At 45.2% G+C, this 27420-nt stretch overlaps 1 protein-coding gene and 1 long non-coding RNA gene across 2 annotated transcripts in view; one reads left to right on the top strand and one right to left on the bottom strand.

Moving 5' to 3' along the window:
* LOC136587304 (uncharacterized) overlaps window positions 1-10431 on the top strand; it is a 121840-nt gene extending 111409 nt beyond the window's left edge. Inside the window, exon 3 of the long non-coding RNA XR_010787459.1 lies at window positions 10387-10431. This is a non-coding gene — a long non-coding RNA (uncharacterized lncRNA). The remainder of the gene's footprint in view (window positions 1-10386) is intronic.
* Window positions 1-27420, bottom strand: part of CA10 (carbonic anhydrase 10) — a 272025-nt gene that overhangs the window by 124021 nt on the left and 120584 nt on the right. The window lies entirely within an intron of this gene.

Below are 27420 nucleotides of genomic sequence, written 5' to 3' on the forward strand. Positions count from 1 at the left end.
GAGGCAGTGCGGTGGCCAGGGGTAGAGGCAGGGCCAGACCGAATAATACACCAACTGTTTCCCAAAGCGCCCCCTCGCGCCATGCCACCCTGCAGATGCCGAGGTGCTCAAAGGTCTGGCAGTTTTTCACTGAGAGTGCAGACAACCGACGAACAGTGGTGTGCAACCTGTGTCACGCCAAGATCAGCCGGGGGGCCACCAACACCAGCCTCACCACCACCAGCATGCGCAGACATATGATGGCCAAGCACCCCACAAGGTGGGACGAAGGCCGTTCACCGCCTCCGGTTTGCACCGCTGCCTCTCCCCCTGTGCCCCAACCTGCCACTGAGATCCAACCCCCCTCTCAGGACACAGGCACTACCGTCTCCTGGCCTGCACCCACACCCTCACCTCCGCTGTCCTCGGCCCCATCCACCAATGTCTGTCAGCGCACCGTCCAGCTGTCGCTAGCGCACGTGTTGGAGCGCAAGCGCATGTACGCCGCCACGCACCCGCACGCTCAAGCGTTAAAGTGCACATAGCCAAATTGATCAGCATGGAGATGCTGCCGTATAGGGTTGTGGAAACGGAGGCTTTCAAAGGTATGATGGCGGTGGCGGCCCCGCGTGGACAAGCACAGGCGGGCAGGGCCACTATATCTCCCTGACGGCACATTGGGTGAATTTAGTGGAGGCTGGAACATAGTCAGAGCCTGGGACCGCTCACGTCCTACCCACCCCCAGAATTGCGGGCCCCAGCTCGGTGGTGGTATCTGCGGCGGTGTATGCTTCCTCCACTAAACCACCCTCCTCCTCCTTCGCAACCTCTGTCTCGCAATCAAGATGTGTCAGCAGCAGCAGCACGTCGCCAGCAGTCGGTGTCGCACGGCGTGGCAGCACAGCGGTGGGCAAGCGTCAGCAGGCCATGCTGAAACTACTCAGCTTAGGAGATAAGAGGCACACGGCCCACGAACTGCTGCAGGGTCTGACAGAGCAGACCAACCGCTGGCTTGCGCCGCTGAGCCTCCAACCAGGCATGGTCGTGTGTGACAACGGCCGTAACCTGGTGGCGGCTCTGCAGCTCAGCAGCCTCACGCACGTGCCATGCCTGGCCCACGTCTTTAATTTGGTGGTTCAGCGCTTTCTGAAAAGCTACCCACGCTTGTCAGACCTGCTCGGAAAGGTGCGCCGGCTCTGCGCACATTTCCGCAAGTCCCACACGGACGCTGCCACCCTGCGCACCCTGCAACATCGGTTTAATCTGCCAGTGCACCGACTGCTGTGCGACGTGCCCACACAGTGGAACTCTACGCTCCACATGTTGGCCAGGCTCTATGAGCAGCGTAGAGCTATAGTGGAATACCAACTCCAACATGGGCGGCGCAGTGGGAGTCAGCCTCCTCAATTCTTTACAGAAGAGTGGGCCTGGTTGGCAGACATCTGCCCGGTCCTTGGAAACTTTGAGGAGTCTACCCAGATGGTGAGCTGGGATGCTGCAATCATTAGCGTCACCATTCCTCTGCTATGCCTCTTGAGAAGTTCCCTGCAAAGCATAAAGACAGACGCCTTGCGCTCTGAAACAGAGCCGGGGGAAGACAGTATGTCGCTGGATAGTCAGAGCACCCTCCTGTCTATATCTCAGCGCGTTCAGGAGGAGGAGCATGAGGAGGATGAGGAGGAGGGGGAAGAGACAGCTTGGCCCACTGCTGAGGGTACACATGCTGCTTGCCTGTCATCCTTTCAGCGTGTATGGCCTGAGGAGGAGGAGGAGGAGGATCCTGAAAGTGATCTTCCTAGTGAGGACAGCCATGTGTTGCGTACAGGTACCCTGGCACACATGGCGGACTTCATGTTAGGATGCCTTTCTCGTGACCCCCTACGGATTACTGGGTGTACACACTGCTCGACCCACGGTATAAGGAGAACCTTTCCACTCTGATACCCAAAGAGGAAAGGGGTTCGAGAGTGATGCTATACCACAGGACCCTGGCGGACAAGCTGATGGTAAAATTCCCATCCGACAGCGCTAGTGGCAGAAGGCGCAGTTCCGAGGGCCAGGTAGCAGGGGAGGCGCGGAGATCAGGCAGCATGTACAGCACAGGCAGGGGAACACTCTCTAAGGCCTTTGACAGCTTTCTGGCTCCCCAGCAAGACTGTGTCACTGCTCCCCAGTCAAGGCTGAGTCGGCGGGAGCACTGTAAAAGGATGGTGAGGGAGTACGTAGCCGATCGCACGACCGTCCTCCGTGACGCCTCTGCCCCCTACAACTACTGGGTGTCGAAGCTGGACACGTGGCCTGAACTCGCGCTGTATGCCCTGGAGGTGCTTGCTTGTCCTGCGGCCAGCGTCTTGTCAGAGAGGGTGTTTAGTGCGGCTGGGGGAATCATCACAGATAAGCGTACCCGCCTGTCAACCGACAGTGCCGACAGGCTTACACTCATCAAGATGAACAAAGCCTGGATTTCCCCAGACTTCTCTTCTCCACCAGCGGACAGCAGCGATACCTAAGCAATATGTAGGCTGCACCCGCGGATGGAAGCATCTTTCTCTATCACCATCAAAAACGGGGGCATTTTTGCTTCATCAATCTGTGTATAATATTCATCCTCCTCCTGCTCCTCCTCCTGAAACCTCACGTAATCACGCCGAACGGGCAATTTTTCTTAGGCCCACAAGGCTCAGTCATATCATTTTTGTAAACAATTTTTATACGTTTCAATGCTCATTAAAGCGTTGAAACTTGCACCTGAACCAATTTTTATTTTAACTGGGCTGCCTCCAGGCCTAGTTACAAATTAAGCCACAGTAACCAAAGCGATTAATGGGTTTCACCTGCCCTCTTGGTTGGGCATGGGCAATTTTTCTGAGGTACATTAGTACTGTTGGTACACCAATTTTTTGGGGCCCTCGCCTACAGTGTAATCCAATTAATTTTTTGCCCACCTGCATTAAAGCTGACGTTACCTCAGCTGTGCTAGGCACTGCAATGGGATATATTTATGTACCGCCGGTGGGTTCCAGGGAGCCACCCATGCTGTCGGTCCACACGGAGTTGTAACTGCCTGTGTCCACTTCTAAAGAACCCCAGTCTGACTGGGGCATGCAGTGTGGGCCGAAGCCCACCTGCATTAAACATGACATTACCTAAGCTGTGATGAGCAATGCAATGGGATATATTTATGTGCCGCCGGTGGCTTCCTGGCACCCACCCATGCTGTCGGTGCACAGGGACTTCACAATAGGGAGTTGTAGCTGCCTGTGTCTATGAATTAAAAACCCCGGTCAGGTTGGGGCATGCAGTGTGGGCCGAAGCCCACCTGCATTTAATCTGACGTTAGCTCTGCTATCCAGGGCACTGCAATGGAATACATTTATGTACAGCTGGTGGGTTCCAGGGAGCCACCCATGCTGTGGGTGCACACGGAATTCCCATTGCGGAGTTGTACCTGCCTGTGACTATTTATAAAAAAACGCGGTCTGACTGGGGCATGCAGACACCTTGACAGAATGAATAGTGTGTGGCACATAGGTTCCCCGTTGCTATGCCCACGTGTGCAGCTCCTGATGGCGGTGGCACAGGATTATATTTCTCACTGCTTCTGTACAGCATTGTGGGCTATCGTCCTGCCCCTTTTAAAGAGGGTCGCTGCCTAGCCGTGCCAACCCTCTGCAGTGTGTGCCTGCGGTTCCTCCTCATGGCAGACGCACTTATAAATAAACATGAGGGTGGCGTGGCATGAGGGCAGCTGAAGGCTGCGCAGGGACACTTTGGTGTGTGCTGTGGACACTGGGTCGTGCGGGGGGGGGGCAGCATGTAACCCAGGAGATGTGGCAGCGGAGTGTCATGCAGGCAGTGATTGTGCTTTGTTGGAGGTAGTGTGGTGCTTAGCTAAGGTATGCATTGCTAATGAGGGCTTTTCAGAAGTAAAAACTGTTGGGAGGGGGGGGGGCCCACTCTTGCCGCTATTGTGGCTTAATAGTGGGACCTGGGAACTTGAGGTGCAGCCCAACATGTAGCCCCTCGCCTGCCCTATCCGTTGCTGTGTCGTTCCCATCACTTTCTTGAATTGCCCAGATTTTCACACATGAAAACCTTAGCGAGCATCGGCGAAATACAAAAATGCTCGGGTCGCCCATTGACTTCAATGGGGTTCGTTATTCGAAACGAACCCTCGAGCATCGCGAAATTTTCGTCCCGAGTAACGAGCACCCGAGCATTTTGGTGCTCGCTCATCTCTAATTATTAAGTTTATTTCCAACTTAAATACAGTCATTGAAATATCTCCTTGGTTTTATGCACAAAATATTCAAATATGACATCTCTGCTTTCTGTTTAATTGAATTATATTGTACATAACGAAACTGACCATCATCCACGGCTTTCAGAGCTTTTAACCTGCTTATGAGAAACATTTCAAGCTGTGAAACAATTGGTCAGAATAATGTAATCTTTACTTAATCTTTCTGAAATTGTTTTCATGCAGTGTGTAGTCATTAAAAATCTCATGTAAAAACTGCATTAGCTGTAAATTATATATGTTCCTATGGCATCAACAATGGAACTCCACAGAGCCACCTACATAAGCAAACCAAAATTAATCTGCTAGAGATTAGTTCAAAATCACAACAGATGTGCTAGATTGTACAACTGTTTCCCGACTCCTTGATCCATGCTTTTTTTATATTCTTCTTACATGTTCTAAAGAGATACAGAAGCTTATGCAGCAAGCTGAGGAATAAATGCTAATGAAGGCAAGCCAAAATCTGTGAGAAAGTAAACAAAGTGATAATAGGTTTTGGAAGAACAGTTTTAAAGTCCACGTCCACTTTCCAACATCATTTTTAATCCAGATCACTTTAAAACACAATACTGGATAATGTGCTAAAGCATATTTCTAATAGTTGGAGCTCCATTTATGACAAGATCAAAAGTCAAAGACATAGGGTGGACTTTATCAAGACAAACATTTTCTTTGCCTATCTTGATATAAATTACGCTGGTGAAAATTAGTCAAATGTTGCAAACCAAGGTTACCCTCTGTCATTTTGAGGGGAACAAATACCTGGTTGGGCTGAGGGAGGCACTAGTGCGAGCACAAGACCCAGCTTCTGTAGGGCCACCATCGTTTTTCTATCGGTGTTGGCAGGAGCTGTGATGGGTAATTCCTACCGGCCAGGCCGGTTCCGGTTTGTGCCTTGACCAGAAGAAGGCTTAGGGCTTAGCAGTGTATCTGAATGGGGTGAATGAATCAGACACTACTGCTTGAAAACTTTTAGTACAAAATGTAGAACAAGATGGACAAAAAAATCTACCTGTTTTCAGGATGCAGAGTAAACAACTTTCTTCCTGTTTATCGGGTATAATCGGAATAACGGTCCCTGTATACTGGGGCAGTATAAGTTTGTATAAAGTGTCCTTAAGTACTTGTTTTATTGGGCTGCACAATTATCTAGGTACCAGGTTCTTATCACAGTCTCACAAAAAGCTTATCAATGACTGGTGTGTCCTTGTGGGGGGTAACTCAGTTGAAACGGGAAGACCAGGTATCATGAGGGAGCAGCTGGTTTCGTTCTGGTGCAGAAGCATAACTCTGATTTCTGGCGCGGCCCATCAGCCTATGCGTTTTGGCCAAAATGCAGTACCAACACCCTCATTTTATTAGTATGCATTAGTACTTTTGTATGTAGTTTGCTAGTTGGTGGGGGAGCCAAGATGTCAGCCAGTGTGGCCCACTTTAGAGATACAGGGCAACCCACTGTTATATCAGCCAGGGTTGATATCCTGTATGGTGGGTCACCACCCATCTATGGCTGACATCTTTGGTATCGTTCACATGTGCAGGCTATTATATGCAGTCACTCCTCCCCAATCTGGGCTGGGTTGAGTGGGTGACTGCATATTAGCCTGCCAGGAACAAGCTGCTCCTCCACATTATTGTCTGGCTAACTGCATATCTTCAGGGCTTATGGCCATTGCGCCTGCCCTACGGCGATTGTGCCTGCCTTATGGCGATCGTGCCTATGGCGACCGTGTCTGCTTTGCAGACCTTCAGGTATTGTATTTTTGGCTTTTTCTGTGAAAAAAAAAACAAAAAACTCTGATTTCTCTACTATGACCCTAGGGTACTGTTATTCGTGGTACTCTCAGTCCTCTATTCCACCTGTTGTTCATTATAACTCGTGGTCAATTCTCAGTGGGGGAGGTACTCTACGCATGTTTGCTCAGCTCACTGGTAGGCCCACTCTCTCCACTTTCCGGATTTCAGTCAGTGATATCACTCTACAACCAGCTGCTCATCGGGCCCTCCCTCTCTTAAAGGAACCATACACTCAGCAGTGCAACAATAAAATACTAGAGCAAATGTACCCCTCTCACACTGAAGTAAAATGCAACTATAAGTGGTGCAAGCCTCTTAATAAATTAAGGAAGATAAACATAGAGGATAGGCACTCAATGTTCAGGATATTACCACTGAAAGGTTATAAGACATAAATGGACACATACTGGATCAATAAATACATAGTAGGGAGGAGCCTAACCATAAATGTCAAGGCTCACCCCCTGTGATCCAGGTTAGCGCATCAGTATTCCAAGATGCAACAGAAATCATCTAGTGAAGAGGAAGTCTTTAAGAGCTTGTATCCAAAAAATTTTATTAAATGCAAAATTGTTATATGGTGTATCTCAATAGAAATATTATTTTTCTCCTTAGGGAGAGCACCTAGATGGTGAGTGAGTGAGGAGACTTAAAAGGTCATTCATGCTCCTCTAATATGCAAATAAGGGAGATGGAACAATAACTCTGCAGTGCCACCTATTGGAAGGCAGCATTCCTTCAAGTTAATGTTAGACTCTTTATACAAGCCTTGTAACAATGACCGGGAACGGAAATATCAACGTGTTTCGGGAAGTATCCCCTTCCTCAATATCAGCAAATCACATATGCTAAATGTACTCACAATTAAATGAATTATCCCCTCTCTACAAACTACTGCTGGCAGGAGACACAATTCCCTGATTGAATGGAGCAGTGGTTACATTTGTGCACTACGGCTCCAATCACTGTCTATGGAACTGGCAGAGATAGAGTGCTGAGGAAGTACAGAATGGGGACCTGAGGGATACATGCATAGCAGCAGATTGCACTGTGATACAGAACAAAGGTTTTGCTGGTGCAGTGAGGGTGCTGTCAAACATGCAGGTTTTTTTCAGCCTTTTTATGCAGTTTTTGAAACAAAATCAAGTATGTATCATAAAGGAGATACATTATAAAGGATGGATACTATTTCTTCTTTTTAAATCCACTTCAAAAACTGCATCAAAAACCTGAACAAGATCTGCATGTGTTACTGCACCCTGAGGGCTTAAACAGAATGCCATGTTTTAGTCCCGTTATGCGGCTGTGAAAATCATGGCCGCATAACGGGACGAAACAAAGCCATTGATTTCAATGGCTTTGTTCTCACTATTGGGATTCTTGCACGTTATTACTGCACATGAGAAAAGATAAGACTTGTCCTATCTTTCTTGCATGTAGTTAATACTGTGTGTGAGAACGATCAGACAGGACCTATCTTCCTGCTTTTTATTTTCAAAATTGCACGCTACTGTGCAAATTTTGATTAGTCCAAAAAAAACCCAAATCACTGGTTCATGCACTAATACGCTTCTTAGAGGCAAGCATATTAGCACATGTCCCATGTGTTTTTACCCTTCGGCTTTTTCACATGAACTTATTTGCGCAACGTATTGCACACGCAAAATTTGCCCATGCAATATGCAGTAAATAGAACCCATTGCTTTCAATAGTTTATTCACATGTGCATATTTTCTGTGCACATTTCATTCAATATACTGCGTATTTGTGCAGGTAATTTGCATATATTGAACTAATTACATTAATTGCCCACTGCAATTAAGGCCTAGGTCACACGGGTGTTTTTTCCCGCGATTTGCGGATCGCATGACGGATGCGCATCCGCAAATCGCGTTACCGGGGCCGAAAAATCGCCTGAAAAATCTGCTCCTAGCCGCATTTCCTTTGAAATGGGCCGGAGCAGTGCAGCGCTGTCCAGCGCATTGAATTCAATGGAGCCGGCAATACATTCGGCTCCATTGAAAGCAATGGGCTGCGGGCGATCTCAGGATGGATTTTCGGGAAGGGCTTAAAAATATAAGCCCTTCCCTGAAAATCATCCAAAACTGTGTAAAAAGTAAAAAAAAAATATATACTCACCTTGTCCCGGCAGACGGAGTTCAGCCGCGGCCGGCTGGCAGTTCTCCTGAACTGCTGTGAGTAGTATTCAGCAGCCGGGGATTTAAAATCCCCGCCTGCTGAATGAGCTGCCTCTGATTGGTCACAGCCCTCACCAATCAGAGGCAGCTCTCACTCACCCATTCATGAATTCAGGCCTAATAGGAGCATGGATGCAAGCTTTTTTGCACATGCAAATATGCACGACTTGTGAGCTCAAAAAAAACTGTAAAACATGCAGAGGCCCACACAAAAATGCAATTCCCGTCATGCAAATATTTGGTGAAAATACATGCGTTAAAGGAACTCATGCTCGTGTGAAGCCGGCATAAGGCTTTATAAAGTATCCAATACTTTACTGCCAAATCCTACTTGACTGTGTTCTTTTGGCATTATGTAAGGTTCTCTCTCTCTTCCTGTAACCTCCAGGTCAGACCTACTGAGCACTGTTGCAATAAGCTTCCCCTTTCTGAATATTTCCTATGTATACGCTAAGTTGAAAATATAGAAAACTTTAGAAGAGCGTGTCAATGTTAGAAATTCCCTTCTGTAGAAAGGCCACCCAATTATAAGTTGATCACAGAGTTTTCCACGGCTTGGACCTAGACCGCTGAGCTGTAATCTGTGGGGGATTCCAACAGCAAGTTTTCATTTTTCCTTTAACACCTCACACAGACTCCTCTGGAAATCATTGGGCTATGTGTATAATGAACATGCAATGTATAGCCACTATCTACAGAGGCTAATAGACCGAATGGCAGGCTCAACAAAAAACATGAAGATCCTCAGTTGGCCATGCCGTGACTTGATAATGGATCCCAAGCACAACAATGTCCATGAGGTCCAGTAAATCTGATAAGACTAAGACTACATCGCAACATTGGCTACAGCACCTTTCACATGGTCATAGTTCAAGCATCCTGTTGCTGCATTACAACCTAATGAAAGTGAATGTGGTCATTTTGTGACTCATCCGATCCTGCTAGATTTTTTGTGATTGTTGGGTTACCTGTAAATAGCAATATGACTACATTCACTTTCATGACATGAGAAGTCTTTGGTCATTTGAAAAGTGTGATGGTCAACGTTTCTGTGTTTCCCCAGCCTTAAGGGGACATGCACCCACCCATACATTGATCTTGAGTCCTTAGTCTTATTAGTTATTGTTCAGTCAGACCCTGCTAAATTGATCTAAAATGAGAATCTTCTCTACTACCTTGTTTCCCCAATAATAAGCCCTACCCTGAAATAAGCCCTAGCTAGGCTACATGTAAAAAAAACAAACTTACCTAGCAGCCGACGTTTGGGTCCCTCACGATGGCCTGCGGCGCTGCTACAGGCTGCGGTGTCCTCATTCACGCCGACAGAGTAGTTCTTCCTGGTAGCGGGGTATTCAATTGAATACCCCGCTTCCAGCAAGCTAATGTTCTCATTGGTTATTCGAGCGCCGCATCAGCCAATGAAAGCCGGCGCTGGATTAAGCAATCACAGCCATTCAATGATGTCATCCATTGCGAGGGACCCGAACCCCGGCTGCTAAATAAGTATTATTAGACACCCCCCCCCCCCTGAAAATAAGACACTGTGCCTCTTTTGAGGCAAAAATTATTATAAGACAATGTCTTATTTTCGGGGAAACATAGTAACTCAAAATATTCGAAAATGAGTTTTGTAAAAGACAATCTCCTTAAAGAGAACCTGTCCCTGGCTATAAGCACCATAAACTAAGTTATGGTGCTTATAGGGCAGGTTGTCAGGAGTACAACAATGTATTTTTTACCTGCTTCCCAATGCCTATAGTATCAGTCCTGACATTTTGTGCATGCACCGTGCATTCAGAGCATGGACTGTGTCATCTGACTGAAAGCTGATGGCTGTGTGCGTGCCCTCTTAGAGATCAATGCGAGCATGGACATATAGCCTTCAGCTTTCAGTCCGATGACACGGTCCACGTTCTGAATGCGCGGTCTGTGTGTGGACTTTCAAGGCCGACAGTGTGGGCACCGAGAAGCAGATAAGTATAAAATATACCTGCCTGCATCCTGGGAAGCTGCCCTATGAGCACTATAACTTAGTTTATGATGTTCATAGCCTGGGACACATTTCCTTTAAGATTGTATAAAGTGTAATTTTTTGTGTGTGTTTTTTAGATGACCAAACTATGTCAGGCCTTCAACTTCTACAAGGTATCTGAGAAGAAATGAGAATAATTAAAGAAAAACCAAGCAGCATCCAGTGATCTCCTATTTCAAGCTTTGCAGAATTTTTGACAAATATTTCAATCTTGACAATTATTTACAGTAAATGAACATTTCAGACTATGCAGCCTTGACAGTTGTTTACCGCACAGTCATATCAGTCACTTACATAAAAGAAAAAAAATTTAAGAAATTTCCAACACATGACAGGTTGTCTCATTTGCCCAAATCTTAATATTCATTGAGACAGTAGTTTAATGGGAATAAACAGAAACGTGGCAGGGATTCCAGATATCCCAAAGGATGCCTGGCTTGTCTTAGAACTCAAGAAAAAAAATAGAAACAGTTTTGATGTTTCTATATCACAACTTCCTGTTTGAACTGCATGAATCTCTACATTTGGACACAAGATGTAAAAAAAATGGATACATACATAGATAGATAAATAGATAGTGTAGCAACACGGGGGTTAATGAGTATGCCAAATGGTCATTTTTACTTTGTTAGTTTATTCATATAAGTTTTAGCAGAACTTAAATAATTGGGTCCCTAGAGAAATAATAAAGTTTGCAAAAGTCCTTTCAATTTAATCCTCCATAGTCCGCAGGAGGAGCAAGTAAGTCCACAACTGAGGGAAACAGTAATAAGTCCGTTTGTTTTCACAGACCTGTAGTTGTCCAGAGCGCAGCTGGTCTTTAAGTCGTAGTTTCTCCAGACCCCAGTCCTAGGGCAGGTGTTCCCTAAGGGTCCTGCTGGAACAATGTAGCTCCTTGTCCACAGCGTCTCTCTGCTCACAACAGAGGTCAGGTTGAGCAGAACTCTGGTCACAACACAAGTCTAGTTACAACTGAAGTCTGGTTCTCCCAGACACACACACCTCCTCCTTAGTTCCACCTGTCCCTTTACATAGCTTGCTGGTTCAGGTGGAAGATCTGGCCTGGAGTATTATTGGACCGATCTACATCACAGAAGCTAACAACCTCTGTGACATACATCTTCCATTCCATTCCATACCTGTGGGGTGTTTTTCCTCTTGTCTCAGGCACTAGACTGACTGTCTGTTGCCCCCTACAGGCCACTCTCTGCAGTGCACCCCTACGATAGATAGATAGATAGATAGATACTATGTTCAATAGATCAAAAGATCAACAGCACTAAATATCACAACAGAAGTCACTGCGGGAGTAAATCTAACTGTGCACGCCTACCCAGAAACCGGACTTCAGGAATCATCAAAAAGTGCAACTGAATAGAGAGGTAAGGCAGCACAAGGGAATCCAACTTCTTACCAAACGATTTTCATGGAAAAAGACAGATCTTTATTGTAGTCCAAGTATTAAAACGCGACGTTTCGACCAACAGTCTATGGTCTTTGTTATATATGCTTGACAAAGACCACAGACTGTTGGTCGAAACGTCGCGTTTTAATACTTGGACTACAATAAAGATTTGGCTTTTTCCATGAAAATCGTTTGGTAAGAAATTGGATTCCCTTGTGCTGCCTTACCTCTCTATTCAGATAGATACTATGTTGATAAAAGTATTTTGAGGCACATAGAAAGTGATTAAATTTGAATTTATTCACATTTTTCGATACAGTGTTGGGCCGTCTTTGGCCTCAATCACTACAGTAACCCTCCTAGGCCACACTCTTCCTCAAATTCCGATAGAAGTTTAAATGGATTTGCCTCCATTCCTTGAGGAGAGCTTCAGATAATGATGTTGGGGATGATGGGAATGCACGGGTATGGCATTCTAGTTCATCTCAAAGATGCTTTACCTCTCTATTCAGATAGATACTATGTTGATAAAAGTATTTTGAGGCACATAGAAAGTGATTAAATTTGAATTTATTCACATTTTTCGATACAGTGTTGGGCCGTCTTTGGCCTCAATCACTACAGTAACCCTCCTAGGCCACTCTCCACCAAATTCCGATAGAAGTGTAAATGGATTTGCCTCCATTCCTTGAGGAGAGCTTCAGATAATGATGTTGGGGATGATGGGAATGCACGGGTATGGCATTCTAGTTCATCTCAAAGATGCTTGATGAGATTGAGATATGGACTTTGGGCTGGCCAATGAAGTTTGCAGACATTCTGCTCCTCAAACCAAGCCTCAACACTGCGTGCTGTATGATACAGAGCTGTTCCAAAGAATTGCCACAGGGTAGGTAATGCCACATTGTCCAGAATGTCTCAGTACCCATTAGCGTTCAGGGTAGACTTCAGTGTAAGCAATGGCCGTAGTCTTTCCCAGCAGAAACATCCCCACACCTTCTCTAAACTTCACTGTTGGAACAATGCAATCATGTAGAAACTGCTTTCCAGGCTACCGTGATACCCAAGTGTAGCCATCCAATTGGAAAACGGTGGACTGTAATTCAGCTGTCCACAATACTTGTTTTAACTTATTTACAGTCCAAGAACAATGCTCCAAGCACTATCACAGGCACCTCTGTGCATTCACTGCTGTGATGTCGGACTTGTGTGCAGCCGCTTGTCCATGCATGTAGTTCCCTACGAATGGTTCTAGTGCTAATGCATGTTTCTATGGCTTGTGACAATGTGCATAATGCCTTCGCAGCTCATACAAGGCTTCGTTGTCATGTGTGTCAGTTTATGAGGTCTCCCTGAATGTGGCTGTACTACACACGCTCCAAATGTTCCCTATTCAGAATAACATTGCCAAAAGTGGACATTGGAAGGTCCAAAAGTGCTGCAATGTCCCATACTGATTGGTTGCTTAGATGACATCCCAACACTATATCCTATTAGAAGTCTGTCAGCTCTATATCTCATGACATTCTGATGGTTTCTGTACTGGGATATGCCGGTATGAAGCTCTCATTCATACCTAATGCTCACATATCCAATTTGCATATGCCCTTCGTCTGACAGCACAGGATTGGTGGGGGTCCCAATACTTTTGTCAACATACTGTAGATAGATAAATAGTTATTAGAGATGAGCGAGCACCAAAATGCTCGGGTGCTTGGTACTCGAGTCGAACTTTTCGCAATGCTCGAGAGCTCGTTTCGAGTAACGAACTCCATTGAAGTCAATGGGGGACTCGAGCATTTTTGTATGGGACCGATGCTCCGCATAGGTGATGACTTGTGAAACACCAGAAAACATCAGAAAGTCATGGAAACACCACAGAAACGGATAGGGAAGGGCAGGGGCAGAATGCATGGCTGCATCTGAGGCTCCCAGGGTGACACCGCTGCCTCTTTTCCTGGGTTACATGCTGGCATTGCTGTCCAACCCTCCGCATGGCCCTATATCCACAGAGCACACAAATTTTTCCCTGTGCAGCATTCAGCTGTCCTCATGCCACACACTCGCTTCATAGCCCCACCACCCTCATGTCTATTTATAAGTGCGTAATGGATGAGGAGAAACCAGAGGCACACAATGCAGAGGGTTGGCAGGGCTGTGCAGCGACCTCCTTTGAAAGTGAGGGTGATAGCCCACAATGCTGTTGAGAATTGATGATAAATTGACGTATGATCATCATTCCAATCCCGTGCCACCTTCGTCACAAAATTGTCAGGAGCCGCAAACGTGGGCATAAAGGGGACTCAGGTGCCAGCACTTCTACACATCTCCACAATGCAGCAATACTCTGTGTGGGAAGCACGTGAGCGGGCCCAGGGTCAGGCTCGGTCCCAGACTCCACCTTGTGTGACCCAAGGTGCCACGAGTTACATAGCAATGGGAAATCCATGTCTCCCCACACAATTCATTCTGTGTAGTTGTCAGATAGCTCAATACCGCAATGGGAAGTCTTTGAGTTCCTTGGGCTTGCCTATGCTGTCAGTGCACAAAGATGGTATTAGACAGGAAGAAATCAGAGTGCCCAAAAATAGCAGAGTTTCACCCCGCCAAGGACCTCAGCCTCGGCTTCGGCCCACATTTCTGCCCTGGTCAGTCAGTGTATTTGTGCCAGACAGGTAAAACACAGCAATGGGAAGTTTTTGTGCACCCACAGCATAGACCAGGCCAAGGAACTCAAACATGGTATTACACATGAGGAAATCAGAGTGCCCAAACATGGCAGAGTTTCACCCCACCCAGGACCTCGGCCTCGGCCCACATTTCTGCCCAATTCATTCTTTGTATGTGTCAGATAGCTGAACAATGCAATGGGGAAGCCTTTGTGCCCCCACAGTATAGGCGAGCCCCTGGAACCCAGGGACAAAATTAAACAGGAAGAAAAAAGAGTGCCCAAACATGGCAGAGTTTCACCCCGCCCAGGACCTCGGCCCACACTTCTGCCCTAGTCATTCAGTGTATTAGTGCCAGATAGGTAAGACACCGCAATGGGAAAGCCCTTTGCACCCTTGCCAAGTCAGTCAGTGCAGTTCTGCCAGACAGGTAAAACAACGCAATGGGAAGTCTTTGTGCACCCACAGCATAGGTGAGCCCATGAAACTTAAAGACGGTATTACACCAAAAAAAAAATAGAGCGCCCAAACAAGGCACCCCACAAGTTTCACCCCACCAAGGATCTCGGCCTCGGCTCACACCCTCAATAATTGTGGGCATAAAATGGACTCGAATGCTATTACAGCTGTGAACGTCTCTTTAAATCAGTAACGGTTGCTTTCATCGCTCCAAAGACTGGATGAACCACAAAGAAGTTCCACAGGCCATACCTGGTGCAGTTGATTCTTCCCCCCCCCCCCCCAGGACCTTGGCCTCTGACCACACCCTCATTAATCGTGGGCCTCAAGCAAACTTGGATGCTATTGCAGCTGTGAACGTCTCATTAATGCAGTAACGCTCCTTTTGTGGTAATACAAGATAAAATACATGTTGCCCACCGCTGATCCCCAGACCCCAAGCAGGAAGTGGCATAATAAGGCCAAGAAACAATGACCGAGGTAGGAGCCGCAATACCCTATGAGGGAAATATGTGAGCAGGCCCTGGGTCAGGCTCAGTCCCAGCTTCCACCTTGTGTGACCCAAGGTGCCGTGAGATAAATAGCTATGGGAAGTCCATTCTGTGTATGTATCAGGCAGCTGAACAACGCAATGGGAAACCTTTGAGCACCCACAGTATAGGCGGACCCCAGTAACATTTCTGTAGCAAGAGTATAGGCGGACCCAAATAACATTTATATAGCAAGAGTATAGGCGGACCCCAATAACATTTATGTAGCAAGAGTATAGGCGGACCCCTGTAATATTTCTGTAGCAAGAGTATATGCGGACCCCTGTAACATGTCTGTCGCAAAAGTATAGGCGGACCCCAGTAACATTTATGTAGCAAGAGTATATGCGGACCCCTGTAACATGTCTGTCGCAAAAGTATAGGCGGACCCCAGTAACATTTATGTAGCAAGAGTATAGGCAGACCCCAATAACATTTATGTAGGAAGAGTATAGGCGGACCCCAGTAACATTTATGTAGCAAGAGTATAGTCGGACCCCTGTAACATTTCTGTACCAAATGTATAGGCGGACCCCTGTAACATTTCTGTAGCAAGAGGGTAGGCGAACCCCTGAAACATTGGTGTAGCAAGAGTATAGGCGAACACCTGAAAAAATTTGGTTACTAGGAGTGTAGGTGAAGGCTGGAAAAATTAGTTAGATAACAGCATAGGCAAGGTCTTGAAATATTGGTGTACCAAGAGTACAAGTGTACCCCTGAAAAATTGCTTAAGAGCGAGGGCAGATGAAACCCATAAGCATTTTTTAAAGATACAGCTCGCTGTTGCTTAATTTGTAACAGAGCCTGGAGGCAGCCCTGTGAAAAAAATTGGTTTCTGTTAAAGTATAAATACTTTTGAAACTTTGAAAAATTGTAAAAAACGTTTAAACAAAGCCTTTTGGGCCGCAGAAAAATTGGCAGTTCAGCGTGATGAGGAGGAGTAGGAGGAGTAATAATATCCGAGAGTGATTGACTAGGAAATATTAGAGTGCAGTTTTACGGTGAGAGCTCGTTGTATGGCACTGCAGGCTGAGAACGCTATTACTGAAAGGCTGGGAACAGGCCTAGATGCGTAATACAAAAATCGGTGCACTACTGCTCCCAGCCAGACACAACTGTAAAGCACACGGTGAGATGTAGCCCTAAGAAGGAGCGTTAGGGTTCTTGTACGGGGGATCAGGACTATATAACTTCCCCTATAGAAGCAGCTCTGTCCCTAAACTCTGAGTTATGCACTGCACACACAGAACGGTATAACGTTACTACTTTGCAGTAGGCTAGGAAATTTCAGAGTGCAGTTTCACGGTGAGAGCTCGTTATACGGCACTGCAGGCTGAGAACGCTATAACTGTAAGGCTAGGAACAGGCCTAGATGTGTAATATAAAAGTTGGTGCACTACTGCACCCAGCCAGCCACAACTATAATACACACGGTGAGATGTAGCCCTAAGATGGACCGTTGGGGTTCTTGCACAGAGAATCAGGAGTCCTTTAAAACTTTCCAAATATAGAGGCAGCTCTGTCCCTGAACTCTGTGTAATACACTGCAGACTGAGAACGCTATAGCTGAAATGGCCTGCACAGCCCAAGATGCTTAAAAAAAAATAAAAATGGTGCACTACTGCTCCAAGCCAGCCACAACTATAATGCACACGATAAGGAGTAGCCCTAAGAAGGACCGTTGGGGTTCTTGAAGACAGGATCCTACATTAACACTATCCCTGTATAAGCAGCAGCCCTTTCCCTAAACTCTGCCAGCATGCGTCTGAGGCGAGCCGCGGGCGGGACCAGTTTAAGTACTCGGTGGTCACCTGATCAGCCCAGCCACTCACTGCTTTTGGTGGGCAGAGGGTTGGCACGTCACAGCAGGAAGTGGTAATGCCTTCCCCGCATGTCTATTGGCTAGAAAATGGCGCTAAACATGCGGGGAAGGAAATGCAATTGACTCGAGTACCGCGTGGTGTTCGTCTCGAGTAACAAGCATCTCGAACACCCAAATACTCGAACGAGCATCAAGCTCGGACGAGTGTGCTCGCTCATCTCTAATAGTTATCTATAAAAGAAAAGTAATTGTCATCTTCCCTCTAAGGGCATGTTCATATACTGTCATACTGCTCACAGCTGTCTACGGGGGCTCCTAGCAGTGACACTCGAAATAATGAGCATATGAAGCTACTAATATCTTATTAAATCCAGCATTTTAATCACAGAAAGAAATATAACTGGTCCACAGTTCAAAACTAAGTAAACAGAACCTTTATTACAACTATAAAAATGTAATGTAATAAAGCAAGGGTCCCAAACCACCAGTCCGCAGACCAGGACTGGGCATTGTTTTGTTTTTTTTGCTGGTCCGCGGCGCCGCCATTGGCCGCTCACCATGTTTGTAGTGAATACTGGCAGGGGCCATGGATCCCCTGCCAATATTCACTAAGCAGCACTACTAGCGACGCTGATGCTGGTGCACACTGTGACGTGTGTGCAGTCGGGATCCTCCTCCCCCCCTTCCCTGATGTCTCCTACTTGGTTCCGCGAAAGCAGGGGAACGAGGCGTCCGGCAGCACACTAACGTCACAGTGTGCACCGGGATCAGCATTGCTAGAAGTACTGAGCAGAGGACTAGCAGCGTTTGCACGAGGAGGAAGGGGTTAGTATATGGGTCTGAGGGGGAGCAGGAAAAAAGGAAGCCTGAGAACCGGGAAAAACACTACCAAATAAATGTACCGCAATAAACCAGGCACTAACATAGATACAGAAAACAGAAATAACTGCTGATTAGTATCTAAAGTAATATATTTATATATCTATTACCATGCTGAGGCCTGCACCTTGCCTGCAGGCCAGACCAGGTTTTGGGTGTGCCCTTGGTTCTCGGGGGGGCTGAGGGGTGTGGTAGCTGCAGGAGGAAGGTCAGTCAGCACCTGGTGCTGATTAGCCTGGCTCCTATTTAAACAGGGCCAGCACTATCTCCTGTGCTGATCAATCACTTCAGTTGCATTTTGGACAGCGACGGAGGAACACAGCTTGGCGGAAGCTTTCCTTGCAAGCTAAGTTCTTTTCTGTTTTGTTTGGTTCTGTTTCGCTTCTATTTTGTGCTAGGGCTCCCTGATAGGGACTTGTTAGTGGCCCAGGCACGCGTGCGGGCTTGCACTTGTCAGAGCGATCGGTCCACCGAGTAGGCAGGGCCCCCTCCCGGGTTAGGGGACTATAGGGAGAGTATTCCCCATAGTGTTATGTTTCCTTTGCACAGTTGTGCCTTTGATTTATGTTATTGAGGTTGCACGTCCGGAGGACGCAACAATTACAACTTCACGTACCCATCAGTGGTATATTCACTCTTGATAAGGCCGGGCTCACACGGGAGTATGATTACCGCATATTTTTCAGCACTGTATGCCCATGTGATACACGGTAACTCGCAGGCAATCAATTACATGGCCTTGCACAGTTCCAATCAATTGTGTAATAAGCTAGCACAAAAAAGAATGCACCATGTTCTATTTTGCTGCATATATATGTGAGATAGAGCCCATTGTTCTCTATGGGCACATATATACACACGCGCATACGCAATATAATTGCGTATGAGCAGCAAATATATGCGCTGTCGCTTCATGACCGTGCAGTAAATAAATAAAACAAAAAGAAACACGTGAGATACGCTGTCATGTGCAGTACAATTTTGCTGCCATAAGCTGCAATACTCCGGATCACCACCGGCTCCAGAGCTGTAAAACGCTGCATGACCCCCACAGCATTTTACACTTATGGTTGTGTGAGCCCGGCCTAAACCTGGTTATACTCAGGAAACGTCAGATTTTTCCAGTGGAATTTTTTCTCATTGCCTTTAGGTTATATTGCTAAGTATTATATTTTTTAGCTTCACTTTTATGTTAATCTTTAGAGATGAGCGAGCATACTCGTCCGAGCTTGATGCTCGTTCGAGTATTAGGGTGCTCGAGATGCTCGTTACTCGAGACGAGCACCATGCGGTACTCGTCTCGATTAAACGAGCACTGACCATTGAATTCAATGGAGCCGGCAATACAGCCGGCTCCATTGAAAGCAATGGGCTGCCGGCGAGCGCGGGATGAATTTTCGGGAAGGGCTTAAAAATATAAGCCCTTCCTTGAAATTCATCCAGAAATGTGTAAAAAGTAAAAAAAAAAATATACTCACCTTGTCCCGGCAGACGGAGTTCAACCGCGGCCGTCCGGCAGTTCTCCTGAACTGCTGTGAGTAGTATTCAGCAGCCAGGGATTTAAAATCCCCAACTGCTGAATGAGCTGCCTCTGATTGGTCACAGCCTCACCAATCAGAGGCAGCTCTTACTCACCCATTCATGAATGGGTGAGTGAGTGCTGCCTCTGATTGGCTCAGCGCAGGGACCAATCAGGGGCAGCTCTCAGCTGAATACTACAGAAAGCAGTTCAGGAGAACTGCCGGCCAGACGCGGCTGAACTCCGGCTGCAGCGGAAAGGTGAGTATACATTTTTTTTTTACACATTTTAGGATGATTTTGAGGTAAGGGCTTATATTTTTAAGCCCTTCCTGAAAATTCATCCCGCGCTTGCCGGCAGCCCATTGCTTTCAATGGAGCCGGCTGTATTGCCGGCTCCATTGAATTCAATGGGCTAACATCGTTCTTCTCTGCCACAGCTGTTACAGCTGTGGCAGAGGAGAACGATCTTTATGCTGACAGTGCGGGGGGATGGGGGGGGTCTCACTCTTGCCACTATTGTGGCTTAATAGTGAGACCTCGGAGCCCGAAATGCAGCCCTGCATGTTGCTCCTCGCCTGCCCTATCCATTTCTGTGTTTTTTACATGACTTTGGTGATTTGCTAGGATTTTCACAAATGAAAACCTTAGCGGAGCACCAGTCATATACAAAAATGCTTGAGTCACCCATTGACTTCAATGGGGTTCGTTACTCGAAACGAACTCTCGAGCATCACTTAAAATTCGACTCGAGTAACGAGCACTCAAGCATTTTGGTGCTCGCTCATCTCTATTAATCTTAGAATCTGCTAGGGTTATTTTGTATAACTGTGCCTTTAACCCTTTCCAATCCACTGTCTGACGTCTTCAGACATTCTGATTGAAGGCTGTACAGCTCCGATGTCGGAAGAGGTCTGGCAAGGTATTCTTACGGTATATTACTGGCCACTCTGTTGTCGGGGGCCTCTCCAGCATGTCCCATACTGCAGTACTGTCTCTAGCCAGCAGATGGCGCCATTGTATAATGGGAGAAAGAGAAAACGCCCTAGGAAACCCTGAATCCAGAATTGGAGTGCAAAGGGTTAATACATTTAATTGTTAATAAAGTTTATGTTTTATGGGTTTTCAATAGTGGACAAATGATGGTTCTTTCTATGATTAAAATGTATACTCCCTTACCGGCTATCAGATAAGGTTTCCCAAAAAATATAATTTTTGGAATTTGTGATTATAAGACCACAATTACCAGGCATGGGTCTGAATGCACACAACTGAGCCCTTTTGAAACCATATACTACATAGTAACATAGCATGCTAGGCTGAAAAAAGACAATGTCCATCTAGTTCAGCCTGTTTCCACCTCCTTGTTGATCCAGAGGAAGAAAAAAAAACAATGAGGCAGAAGCCAATTTAGTCCATTATACTGTATATTCTAATTACTAAACTTATGTAAAGCAGCACGCATGCTCACCAACTTCTAAAGAGCAAGTTAGAATGTGATAAAAAAAAACTCCCAGATATGAAAAGGTTAAAGGAAGACAGGTAATGGCTATACCAGCATGTCATTTGCTTATAAATAATATCTCTTTGTTAGCAATGTCCTTTGTTTCTAATGTAAGGCTTTTAAAGTAATGATGGGTCTCAGATAACATCTTGTACATTTAAATGACTATTACCGTCGAGGCAGCGGATGTTAATGGGTCGTTGTGATTCTAGACCTGGGTGTGCTCTATGCCTGCGCCTCACTGCTCCGAACTATACTGTAACTCCCCTTATTCATCATATACTGGATGGTAAAACAATATGTACCATATAAAACATAATTGTGTACAAGAAGAGCAATTATACTCTTCAATTCCATTATTACACATCTCCTCCAAGAGGATGATTGCATGTAATTATGCTCATTTGATGTACTTTTTATAATCTTTTCTGGAGAATGGGATAAGAGGATATTATTTCGAGAAATTGATCAGTTAAACAATGCTACAGCTTATCAACTTCATTTTCTCATTTACAAGCTGATGATGTCTTACCTAAAGGCAAACGTAAACTACAAAAGCTTATTGCTCATGTCTATTGCATTTTAGGAATATTCTTAATTGAGGATATTGTTAAACAGTTCATCAGTCCTTGCATAACGAATAGTAAATTAGTGTGGCGACTATAACGTTACTTCATTAATGTTATCTCACGGTTTCTTTATTTCCAGCATTTTATATTGATAGACTACCCTAAATAGAAGCCATCAATGTACAATTAGTGGGAGTTTACACCACCCTAGGACTGACAAGCATAAGGGCTCTTTCACACGGCCGTAGGCGCTTTTATGTACACCTGCCGGCGCCGTGAAAATGCGTGAACTGGCGCACAAATCTAACGTTTGTGCACGCGTTCAGATGGCCCCAGCACATACTCTGAGACCGCAATGCCATTGCCTCCCCAACCTTCCCCCTCGCCGTCTCACCTCCTCTTTCCTTCCCTCCGGCTGTTTGAAATGGGGGTGGTTGAGATGGGGGCGGAGCTAAGCAAATATCTCCTCCCCACTCCTTGTCCGCAGCCAGCAATGGGAGTGGGCGGAGCCGTCCAGAGCCCCATCCTGCCCCCTTCTACTGCAAATAGAAAGAGGGGAGGTGAGAGGAGGAGAGGAGAGGGAGGGAGTTTAGTAGTCACGGTGCTAAACGCCCTTCTCTGGCCGCTGTCATTGGCTTCTATAGGAGCCCATGCAGCAGCCGACGTATTTCGGCCCGAAAGATACTTTCAGGACTGTCTTTGCGGGACGGTGTGAATGCAGGAATGCGACCATGTGATCTGATGCATTGGAATCTAATGCATCAGGTCATAGCGTATATCGGCCGGCCGCGAAAACGGCAGCTGATATACGCTCATGTGAAAGAGGCCTAAAGGTGAATGTGACTATCATTCAGTATCAGACATAGACACATATGTAAAGGAACTATGTGAAGGCTCTCTCACTTTAGCAAGAAAATACAGCTAGTATATACCATCAATTCCTGATTAGTTGGGGTCTGACTAATAGCACCCTATCAATCTTCAGAAAGAACGAGCCATAGAGCTAATTGTTGCACAGCATTTCTCCAGTTACCTCTTCTGCAAGGTGCTGCAACACAGTTCAATTCACTCAGTGTTGTTGCAGTTTCCTGTACATCAGCTGGATGGGAGTGATGCTTTAGAAGAGATATATTCAAAGGAACTACTTTCTCAGGATCGGCAAGGGTTCCAGTAGTTGGTACTCACTTATCCTAAAGCACTGGTGTACTGCCAGGGGTCACAGGGGTCGCGATAGCGACCCCGTCCCATAGTGAATGGGGGCCCATGAGCCCCCACCATATGCTGTTTTGTCGCCGCGGTCAGTGGGCCGGCTGTGGGTGGCACGCAGGGAGAGGAGGGACTATTACCCTGGGAGTCAGCAGACAATTGTAGGCTGCATACTCCCCCGGCGCGTGGTCCTCCCTTCCACTGAGAGACTGCAGATGTGATTCATCACAACTGAATCTATCAGTGCACTCCTGGGCGTGTGTTTGGTTGGATTGGCTGTGACTGATACTGAGGAGCAGAGGGTAGTCCACAGGCCATGCAGTTCAATGAGGTATGTACTGCATGGAATCATGTATGCATAGCTGGTATAACTAATACCAGCTATACATATATAATTATATAATATAGAAATATATGTCTCCTCACTCGCCTTCTTGGTGCTCTCCTCAAAAAGAGACAATAACCCTCCCGACCCATGTCACAGGCTTCTCACTAGCCAAGCCAGAATTCTACTGCACATTAATGAGGGGCAAACACTCTGAAACAGCTGTCTGTGTATGGAATCTGGCTTGGTTTTAAATTCCTAATCTTTGTTAAGATCTGTATAAAGGGTTGGACATTTATTTGAAGAAATGCTGTCATCCAATAGGTGGCGCTTCAGAGGTATTATTCCATCTTCCTTATTTGCATATTACCCAGAGGAGCATGCATGACCTTATAAGTCTCCTTACTCACCTTCTTGATGCTATCCTCAAGGAGAGACAATACCCCTCCCTGTACATAGTGCTATGGATCCCTGGCATGCTCTGCCTCCATTTACTGAATGACTATCACTGCTGTGAGAGCAAAGGAGCAATAGACATTGGGGCATCAGTCGTTCTGTGTAAAGTAACTCTAAATGCAGTGTAATCACCATCACCATATAGAGCTGGTCTCTATTATATAGTGACTGCATTATTTTGAGGTATCCAAGATCCTAGAGCTAAACCGCTATATCTAACCAAGGCCACTGTTAGAAAAATTGTCTTGTGGATATTGTACCTGTGAGATGATAGATAGATAGATAGATAGATAGATAGATAGATAGATAGATAGGAGATAGATAGATAGATAGATAGATAGATAGATAGATAGATATGGGTGATTAATATATTTTTTTACTGGTGGAAAAGTGGGGTGATGAGTTTTAGAGCTCATGCCCCTAATCTTTTCAGACTTTAGCAACTTCCCTGGTTGCTAGTGTCTCATGGTTGGGCTTCCTAAGAGATCCAGTGATGCTGCAACCATCAAGTGCAGTATGGGACGGGGATAAGCTGAACTCTTGTACCTTGCCCGTGAACCTTTAACCCCTTCCCGCTCCATGACGTACCAGTACGTCATGGAGCGGCAGGGTATGTATGAAGAGAGGTTGCGTGGCATTTAAATCCCCTGAACGATGTTCGGGGGTCCTGCACGCCCCCCCCCCCCACGGTGAGATCACAAAAGGCCCCAGGGCTGCCTTACCAGACTGCCTATCAAGCCATCCCCGTGGGGTGGCTCGATAGACTGCCTGTTAAATTGCAGTATGACGTAATGCTATAGCATTACGTCATACTGCAGGAGCGATCAAAGCATTGCATGTTAAAGTCCCCCAGGGGGACTTCAAAGTAAAGTAAAAAACAAAATCAATAAAGTTTTTTTTAATTGTAAAAAAAAAAGGTAGAAAAGTTTAAATCACCCACCTTTTGCCATATCTGTTATTAAAAAATCTAAATCATAAAATAAAAATATGTATTTGGTATCGCCGCATCCGTAAAAGCCTGATCTATCAAAGTAGTGCATTATTTTTCCCGCACAGTGAACGTCGTCCGGAAAAAAAAAAGGACGCCAGAAATGCACTTTTTTAGTTACCCTGTCTCCCAGAAAAAATGCAATAAAAAGCGATCAAAAAGTCGTATGTATTTCAAATTGATACTATCGGAAACTACAGAACATCCCGCAAAAAATGAGCCCTTGCTCAACTACGTCGACGGAAAAATAAAAAAGATATTGCGCGCACAAATTGACCGCAGAAAATAATTGAAAAAAATTAAATGTCTTTGGAAAAAAAAGAAAGAGTAGTATAGTAAGAAAAAACCTATACAAGTTTGATATTGTAGTAATTGTACCGACCCGTAGAATAAAGTTATTATGTCGCTTTTGTTGCTGTTTCTGCACCGTAGAAACAAGACGCACTAAAAGATGGCGAAATGTCGCTTTTTTTTTCATATTACTCCACTAAGATTTTTTAAAGTTTTTCAGTACATTATATGGTTCTTTAAATAGCCCCATTGAAAAATACAACTCGTCCCGCAAAAAACAAGCCCTCATACAGCGACGTCGATGGATAAATAAAGGAGGTACGATTTTTTTTGAAGGGGGGAGGAAAATACGAAAATGGAAAAAGAAAAAGGGCCGCGTCATTAACTATGTCCCTGTTTACAATGTAAACCACTACAGCAAGTTCTGTGCAGACAATAAACAAAAAAGGAATGCTGGAAGATGTCTGCTCTGAAAACAACAGAGTTTTGGATGAAACTCTGGATTTACTATGTAGATGAATTATATATACAGTATATATATATATATATATATATATATATATATATATATATATATTAAAGTATCTACTTAAAGATGAACATATGATCTACATTTTTAAATGAAATATGTAGATGAAAATGTAGAGATGCTGTAAAGCTAAGTTTATCATGCAATCCTGTTCTATTTTCTAATAGTCTTGTGAAAAACTACTTGGTTGAGTTATAATGCAGAATACATGATATCACACAGTGTGTAACAAACTGATGCTGGCTACATCTCTATATTAAAGAAAGTGTATATAAAACTATATGAAAGCACATTTGCGGATTAGTTCAGATAATGCAGGCTCAACTGATTGTTTGCATGTTTTTGAGGGGATGTTGTTTTTCTGCCTTATAGTTACAGAAATTGAAATTTCACACCTTTATAAATAGGCAGACTATTTTCTTTGCATTTGATTTTTTTTCTATTGAAGACTAAGTAAGGTGAAAAAAACAATTATTCCATGAACTGTGTTACTTTTTGATAATTCAAACAGGAAACATAAGTGGAAAGTCTTAAAAAGATCCCAGTTTAAAAAGTATCCCATAAAATGTTTTAATAAAACTAGAATTATTAAGAAGTGCAAAAAGTTATTTGATAACATTTAAAAATAAGATACATTGGACCGTACAAAATAATTCATATTTTAGGCTCTGTGTGTAACTTTTGATAGACTTTCACAATTTTAGAACAGAGATTCTATTAAATGACATATACAGACATGCCAAAAGTCATGAGACAGGAATTAATATAATGTACAACTCCTTCTGACCTCGCGAAGTACAGCAACTCGACATGGCATCCATTCCACAAGTTGACAGGGGACGTCTGGAGGGATGTTGAACCATGCCATTTGGATTGTCACCCTCAGCTCAATGGTATTTATAGTTGGAGGATCTAGGGTGCAAATGAACCGACCCACCAGGTCCCCAAAATGCTCGATTTGGCTCCTGTTGGGCAAATGTGCAGTCCACACCATTCACAGAAGCTTTCCAGAATATTCCTCAAAACAATTCCAGATAACTTGTGTTCGATGTCATGGTGCATTATCCTGCTGGAATATCCCATCATTATGGGGGTACATGTAGTCCACTTAGGGCTGAAAATGGTCACCAAGCAGTGAAATGTAGTGGGCACTGGTCAATGATGTGTTAAGGCAAAGCAGTGGACTCAACCCATGCCACGAGCACACACCCCAAACCAGTGTGGAACCAACACAAGCCTGCACAATGCCTTGTTGACAACTGGTTTCGATGGCTTCACAGAGTCTGAGCCACACATAAAGCCTATCATCAGCCTGAAACATTTGGTAGCATGACTCATCAGACTGCATCACATGTTGACAGTCCTCTAAGGTCAAGTTAGCAACTTCACAAGCCCAGATGAGGTGCTGTGTCTGGTGTTGTGAGTTAAGAGAGGCACTCTGGTGGGTCTTCTGCTCCCATTACCCATTGAAGCTAAGAACATTGCATTGACCTGTGGGATATACATGTCGGACCTCCTGCATCAAATACGGTTGTGATATCTGTTGGATTTGCTTGTCTATTCCCATGGACAATTCTAGCTATATACGCCACCGGTCATGATCATTGAGCACCTGTGGGAGGTCACTGTACTGTCAACTGCGGCTGGTAATACCTTCAATAACATGTGCATGGTGCACATGTGACAGTATTGATCGAGAAATGTTAAATGCCCGCACAACTTTGAAAATGGAATTTCCCATCCATCTGGCACCCACTATCATCGCTCCTTCAAACTCCATTAATTTACGTTGCCATGTCATGAGCACAAGATCACCTCACCCACAGGATAACACCTATGGTGTGGTTTTCCCAAGCCATCACCTGAAGTAACGCTACTTGATAATCGGTACTGCTATGACTTTTAGCATGCCGATGTAATCCGTGAAGAATGTTGATAACGGATTAAAAAAAGGTTTTTGT

This window comes from Eleutherodactylus coqui, chromosome 13 (assembly GCF_035609145.1).
Source record: "Eleutherodactylus coqui strain aEleCoq1 chromosome 13, aEleCoq1.hap1, whole genome shotgun sequence".
In the NCBI taxonomy this organism is placed as follows: Eukaryota; Metazoa; Chordata; class Amphibia; order Anura; family Eleutherodactylidae; genus Eleutherodactylus; species Eleutherodactylus coqui.